The sequence below is a fragment of the Chenopodium album genome, chromosome 14 (assembly GCF_948465745.1).
Source record: "Chenopodium album chromosome 14, dcCheAlbu1.1, whole genome shotgun sequence".
Lineage (NCBI taxonomy): Eukaryota > Viridiplantae > Streptophyta > Magnoliopsida > Caryophyllales > Amaranthaceae > Chenopodium > Chenopodium album.
In genome coordinates this window covers 51,648,054-51,654,741 of record NC_137847.1, presented here as the reverse complement: position 1 = coordinate 51,654,741, position 6,688 = coordinate 51,648,054, and positions in this window count along the sequence as shown.

The window sequence follows — 6,688 nt, the reverse complement described above, 5'->3', positions numbered from 1 at the left end:
GTATACACCAGCTTTTTGGTACTCCATTGTAATGGTAATGAAAGCTTTTAATTTTCATCTAGGGTTTTCGCTGTGCGATTTGGATCCCAAATGCACCAAACCGCAAAATAACGGTTTGTATTTTTTTAAAACCGCACTTCTAACCAAACTGCACCGCAAAACGCAGTTTAGTGTGGTGCGGTTTGCAATTTAATCATAATTTTTTAAAGATTATAATTATTTTTTTAAAGCAGAACTTTTATTTTATTTTGAGATTATTAATTAAAAATTCAGCTATTAAACTCTTTTTCTTTAACCTTTAATTAGCTACTAGTCAAAGATTAGCTCATACTTTTTCGCTCTTTTATATTTTTTTAATAAAAATATATATAATATAAAAACCGCAAATGATATCAAAGTGCGGTTTGCGGTGCGGTTTGGTCTAATTTTTTCTAGAAATCGCACCAAACCGGAAAAACTGCACCTCATTTTTCAATTTGCAAACCGCACCAAACCTTTGCGGTTTAGTGCGTTCTAAACTACATTTTGAACAACCCTATTTTCATTATTCATTGTAAATTATTAATTACTTCCTCATCTGTAGTGATACTTGTTTAGTTGCTTATTCATTTTTGTTATTGTTAATTATTGTAAATAATTAACTGGAAACTATTTAGCATGACTGAATTCCAATCATGTTTTTCTCCCACATACATTCTCTAAGAAACTTAATAGATTACCTAAAATTTCATGTGTTTGTAAAGTGATGCATCTAAAACAAACACTAGTAGAATAACGTAATCACAAGCGGTTCAAACCCCCTAATGGCAAGCGGTTTTGAACCGCATGCGATTAGGGGGCTTGCCATTAGCCATTTAAATGGCAAGCGGTTCAGAACCGCTTGCCATTACTAGAGAAAGGGCAGCGGTTTTGGCGCCAAACCGCTGCCCATTATGGGTATATAAAATAAATAAAAAAAAAATTTTGTTTTTTTTCACATAAATTGATACACAAACCAAATATATGTAAAAACATTAATATTTTTATTAATTATTTGTTGTAATATTACATTTACATCAAAAAAAAAATTAATACAACAATAAAATTAATACAACTAATAAAATTAGCTCTATATAAAAATAAAATAAAAAAATACTTTAAAAAACAAAACACCAGCCACGACCACCAACACCTGCCACGACCACCAACACCACCGACCCACCACAATCCACACCATGACCCCCACAAATATCAGCACCACCACTCACCACGACCCTCACTAACACCAGAAGCCCTGACCCTGACCCACCCCGTACCTAGCCACCACTCCACACCTCCACCCTCCGTAACCCACAACCCACCCAAACAAAACCCACATCTCCACCCAAACCGTAACCCACCCACCACCCTACATCTCCAGCCAGGCCAGCCCGTACCCACCCACCACCCCACACCTCCACCGTCCCTAACCCACAACCCACCCAAGCAAAACACCATTTTTGACTTGAAAATTTGGTTTTAAAGGTCAAATTCGACCATAAAAACACTAGATCTAGAGTTTTCATGGTCAAATTTGACCTAAAAAACTTGAAAACCCACACAATTTGCACGAATTTGCTTAAAAATTGCTCGAAATTTTGCTCCAAAGCTGCTCGGAATTTTAGTCAAAATTATATGGATTTTGGTCGAATTTGTTCGAAATTTATGCGGGTTTTGGTCGAGGAGAATGAGAAATGGAGATTGAGAGAGGAGAGTGAAATGAAGGGAGTGAGAAATGGAGAGAGGAGTGAGAACGAAAGAGATTGAGGGAGGAGTGAGAACGAAAGAGATTGAGAGGGCAGAGGAGAGAGGGGAGAGTGAGAACTGAGAAAGAGAGGAGAGGAGAGAGAGAGAGAGCGGCTGGAGTAGGTATTTAAAATGGGTAGGGTTTTTTTTTTAAAAGCCAAGCGGTTCACGGTACGAACCGCTTGCCATTTGGGCTTTTGCAAGCAGTTCAGCCCAAATCGCTTGCCATTTAAAATTATGCAAGTGGTTCAGCCCAAACCGCTTGCCATTTATAATTTTGGAAGCGGAATTGCATAACCGCTTGCCATTTGGGGCTTCCCATTACATTTATTCTACTAGTGAAAACAAACGAAGTAATATAGTTAGTAAATTTTAAATTTTATAATAAAAAAAAAGATCAAGCCTCACATTACATGGAGTTAATCTGAAAGTTCAATCCATCAATTCTTATTATACTTAAGGCTAGCCTTCACTTAATACTTAAGGCTAGCTTCTAATGAATTGACAGCATGCCTCAATTTGCGGAGCTTGTAAGTTGCAATTGTTTTATTTTTGAACTTTAAAGTGAGCTGAGAGTAGACTCATATGTCCAATGAAGATTAAATTAGCTTGATGCAAGGGGTTTTAGCAGATTAGAAAAGAGAAGAGAAAGTAAGGGAAGAAGATGGTTTGATATTAGGTCTAGCAAAATATCTGTTCCACTTGGGATTACAATAGACAAAGCAAGAAATATATAGTTACTACAAGACAAAAATAAATTACTGCAAAGTACAGTTACAGCTCACAGAAAATCAGCTGGCAAGGAGCAGGACAAAAAGCAGAGGAACCTTCCATAATACCCCCCCTCAAGCTGAGTGTAGGGTGAAGACTGAACACCCGGCTTGAGTAAGAGTTCAATATTTTGCTTGATAACTTGTTATTTGGTATGATTTTAGGGTACTTTTGAACCTTGTTTTCGTGATTATTCGACATCAAAGTTCATTATTTATCCTATTTTTATACAAATTTTGTACCATCCATGCTTCACGGGTTGTTTGTGTTTTTGATGTAATTTAGCTACTTTTAGCACTATATATGGACGTGATCAAGCATGAGTGAACAAGGAGAAGGTAAAGCTTGGTTGATAGAGCAATTAAGGAAGAAGGATGAGTACCTTAAAGAGAAATGAAAAGCTTTTGGAAAGTTTTGGAAGGATTTTTGCACTAAGGTCAACTTCAACTGACCATAACTTTTGTTCCACTCAACATTTTTAAGTGATTCAAATTGTAGATTAAATTTCATCTCAAATGCTTTCCAACGACTGGTCACATACTTTATTCCGTTGAGTAACAAAGAAGTTATGACCTTCCGAAAATAAGTTATTTCGCTAGAAAAGATCTGCACGTCCGTGCCAATAAGTGGCACGGCCGTGCAAGTCACTGCATGTCCGTGCCAAATGAAGCACGTCCATGCAAGGTCAAGAAGTAGCTACTGGTTGTATTTTAACAGGTCTGCACGTCCGTGCAACCTTTGGCACGTCCGTGCCGACCTGTAGACGGGTCGTTTCCTCGTGTTCTCCGTCCTTTTACTTGAGGGTTCTATAATACCTCTTTGGCTTCATTTTTAAAGGGGGAATCTTCTTAGAGTAGTTTTATCTTAGCTTAGGGTTTTTAGAGAGAGAAACTCTCGTTTTCTAGAGAGAGAAAGTGAGAAAAACTTGTTGAATGCTTGGAATATGAAGAATTTAAGGAAGGAGACTTGAAGATTTGATTATTTCTTGCAATATCAATGAGAATTTCTTACTCTCTCTCTTATTTTATTGTTTTAATTACTTATTTTTGCATCTTTTCTAGTTTAATTACTTGTTTATGTTAGATTAGTGTTTGAATTCATGTTCTTAGTTATTAACTCCCTTAGTTTTGGAATTTATAATGTTTTGTGAGTAGTTTATTTACTTGGGATGGTTGAAACCATTGATGAATTCACAAATACTTGTTTGCATGTGTTGATTTGGCTAATGTGGGATGTTAATTAGTTAAGTTTAAGTGGTTTCATTGTTAGTTCTTGTAAGTGGCCATTGCCAGAACTATTTATCTAAGCTTTCTCAACGAAGGATCGAGAGATGAACTTGAGTTAGCTCCTTATGCTTAATTGACTTGAAATGCCATGGGAATAGGAATTTCCAGTCAAGGGAATGTTTATGTCATCATGATAATGCTTTAACACTTGTTTTATGCTTTGTAACCACGAGAGTAGGTTGTATTCATAACTCAAGTAATCCCTCTAGCTTGAGAGAGTAGTTGGGTGCCTTAGATGACTTCCCCTAATTTATCCCCAAATTGCTATGTTTTGTATGTTAAATTTTAGTTTGTGAATGACTTAATTGGTGGATACCTTCCCAAGATCCTTTTTGTTATTGTTTGTAGTTTTTCATTATAACTCAAAACCCAAAAAGACTTGACTTAACTTATCACAAATCGATACTTGTTAGTGCTCCCCTTAGTCCTTGTGGGATCGACCCTTACTTGCCCTTTCTACCCATTAGAGAGACCAAGTTAGTTTTTTTTATCTTTGGTAGGCTCGACGATGGCCTATCAAATTTTGGCGCCGTTGCCGGGGACTTCGGTTGACATTGGCTAAGTATTGATTAGATGAGTCTAGGTCTTTGTACATATATTTATTTTTTCTCTTTTTATTTTTTTAAATTATTTTTGGGATTTCTTCCATTGAAATAAATGACAATTTTTTCCCTTCCCCAATATGAGAATGAAACATTTTGGAGATATTACCATAGGGTTAATGAATATATTAGTTATAATTATGGTGATAGTCTTTTAAAAGTGGATATTTGTGAAGTACTTTTTGAAGGTTTAAATGATGAAATGCGAGTTGTTGTTGAATCTATGTCCGAAGGTCAATTTATGTCTAATACTATTAATGAGAATTGGAGTATGTTTGAGTGGCTAACTAAAGATACCTATGATTGGGAGATGACTAATCACGCGACATATGACCATTTTAATGATGAAAACTCATTTGAAGAATGCGGTGATAATGTTTTGGATTCTAATGTTTCAAGTTTCGACGATGCAAATTGTCAAAATTCTCCAAATTTTTTCTTGGATTCCAATTTTATGTCATGTACTCCTTATGATGTGGCTAATGTGCATAATGTTGACACCTCTTCCCAATGTGATTTTCAAAATTTCTCCCATCCTCAAGAACCCAAGTGTTATTTAAAGCTTGCTCTAGAACGTTTTTTTGAGGGTTGTGAAGAGTTTAGGAATCTAATGGACATAAACAACACTTGTACATCCATGAATCATTATAGTGAAGCTTCTAGGGTTCAAATGAATGAAAATGAAAATTTTGAGAAGCCTCTTCTTGAAAAACCTTTGGTTGATGACCCTATTTTTCCAAATATCATCAATTTGTAATTGCATAATGAGCCTAATGTACCATTAATTATGAATGATGAAAAAGTTGATGATTGTTTGTTGAATTCCACTAATGATATAGGTCTACTAAAGTCCAAATGTAATGTTGATGGTATTCTTCAATTTGATTGTATTGATGATTATTCAAGAGATGTTGAGGATAACTATCAATTTGGAAAGAGTAGCCTAGATATTCATGATGAATTTTGGGAAAGTAAAGATAAAAGGGTTAAAGTGGAGGAAAATCCCTCTTTTGATGAGGACCATAGAGTTGACAGTGAGGTAATTGTTGAGTCTTTACCAATTGAACATTCTTTTTTTGAGCCTCATGTCCCTTTCTCAAAAACTCTTGATATTATTGTCTCATTTCCAAACCTTTGCCCCCCTCTTCTTCCCAAGTTCACTTCACATGAGCCACTGTGTACTTCATTCTATGAATTGCATGACCATTTTCTAACCAATGATACTCAATTTGGTGAATTTTATGTAGATATGGTTTTTGATTTACCAAATGAATCTCCAAAGTGTTTTGTTGATAGTTATACTTTTATTTTTCCTTCTTCTTTTTAATCTAGGACCTTTTTTTAGATCTTTTCATTTTTATTTTAGGAAACTTTGTAGATTAATGTATATCCTTTTCTTCTTATTATTAAATTTTCTTCTTATTTTTTTGGTTTTAATTTATGAAATGTGTTCAAGTGCATATGATAAGCTCCTTAGGAGTTTGTCAAATTACTTACTAGCTAAGGTCTAGCCAAAGACCGAAAAGAAAGACAAATTTTCTTCCTTTTTTTTTTTTTATTTGTTTATCTTTAATAATGATGTGCAGGATTTTAATTGTATGATGATTTGAACTAACGAGCTTTACGAAAATGATTCTCAATTAGGTACTCTCTATGATCTCTCCACTCCAAATTACATCTCATAGTTTCAAATTCACAAGAATTTTGGAGTTTTTGCTACATTGGAAAAACACAACATACTCTACCAAGTTTTGAAAAATTTATGAAGAAATTTACATCAAATTGTGTAATATCTCTTTCTCTCTTCATCCCTTCTCAAGCTAATGATTTTATACCAGCTTACCTTGTGGACTAGTGGTAAGAGAATGAATCTCTGAAGTCTAGGTCTAGGGTTCAAGCACTGGTACCACCTCTCTTTCTCTCTTCTCTCTAAAAATCTAATGATTTTATAATTATTTTTGCCATTCATTGGTTGATTGTTAAAGAGTTTGGCTTGGGGCTAGATTTTATTGTATGTTGTGGTTTTTCGTTGTAGTTATGGATGTTATATTAGATGTACTTGTTGAGATTGATTGTGTTCCCTTCCCTCCCTCCCCCTTGATTATCTCTTCAAAGCATTGAGGACAATACTTCGTCTAAGCTTGGAGGGTAGTTTCACGCTTTCATGAAGGGGGATTGATTGTTAGTTTGATGCTTAAATTTGTTCATAGTTGTATAGTTGGATATTCATGCTTTTTATTTTTTATTTTTTTTCCCTTTCTTTAT